Source organism: Bison bison, unplaced genomic scaffold (genome assembly GCF_000754665.1).
Source record: "Bison bison bison isolate TAMUID 2011002044 unplaced genomic scaffold, Bison_UMD1.0 scf7180017864492, whole genome shotgun sequence".
NCBI classification, from domain to species: domain Eukaryota; kingdom Metazoa; phylum Chordata; class Mammalia; order Artiodactyla; family Bovidae; genus Bison; species Bison bison.
The window spans coordinates 9,070,304-9,070,936 of record NW_011495051.1 but is presented as its reverse complement, the minus strand read 5'-3'; the positions used below and the strand labels follow the sequence as shown (position 1 = coordinate 9,070,936).

The 633-nt window shown below is 41.5% G+C and overlaps 1 protein-coding gene across 1 annotated transcript in view; it reads right to left on the bottom strand.

Moving 5' to 3' along the window:
• Positions 1-633, bottom strand: part of LOC104979975 (olfactory receptor 7E24-like) — a 15,661-nt gene that overhangs the window by 1,724 nt on the left and 13,304 nt on the right. The window lies entirely within an intron of this gene.

Genomic DNA, 633 nt, shown 5'->3' with positions numbered 1-633 from the left:
CAACCAGAGTGAGAGAGAGAGCGACATGGGGAGACCAGTATTTCGAGAAACTGATCCCAATTCTTTATTTTCCATGGTCTACTTTTATACACTGAGATGTTATACAAAAGTCACGTGGGGACAGCAGTCCTGACTTTTATTAAAGTCAGGTGCTTCACACAAATGTATACAGAGGTCTTAGGGGTGTTACATCATCTTCTGGCCAGGGGGGCCTGCTGACAATTTACGACCCTCTCCTTGTGACAGCAGTCAGTCAATCAGGACACTTATTTCTCCAGGGCTGATTATTCTCAAAACAGATGCCACCCAAGTAAAGTTACATTCCTACAGGGTGAGGGTGTAGTGGGTTTTAGTTAAGGAAAGAATTTACTTAGCCTAAGGTCTAACGTGATTAATATCAAAGGTTAATTCTATATATTCATTAATGTGTGTAAGGGCAGGGGATGTGGAGACTTAGCAACAAACATTGGCTCAACAAATGAAAAACCCTTCACCAACACAATTTCTAGTTAGCCCATTATATTTATACTAATAGTTTTCTAACTTCTCTAAAGAACCTGTTTTTAGAGGGTTTAAAGCATCTTGTGCCTCTCACGGTTGGGAGGCTGTGAGCAATCACATGTGGCCGGACGA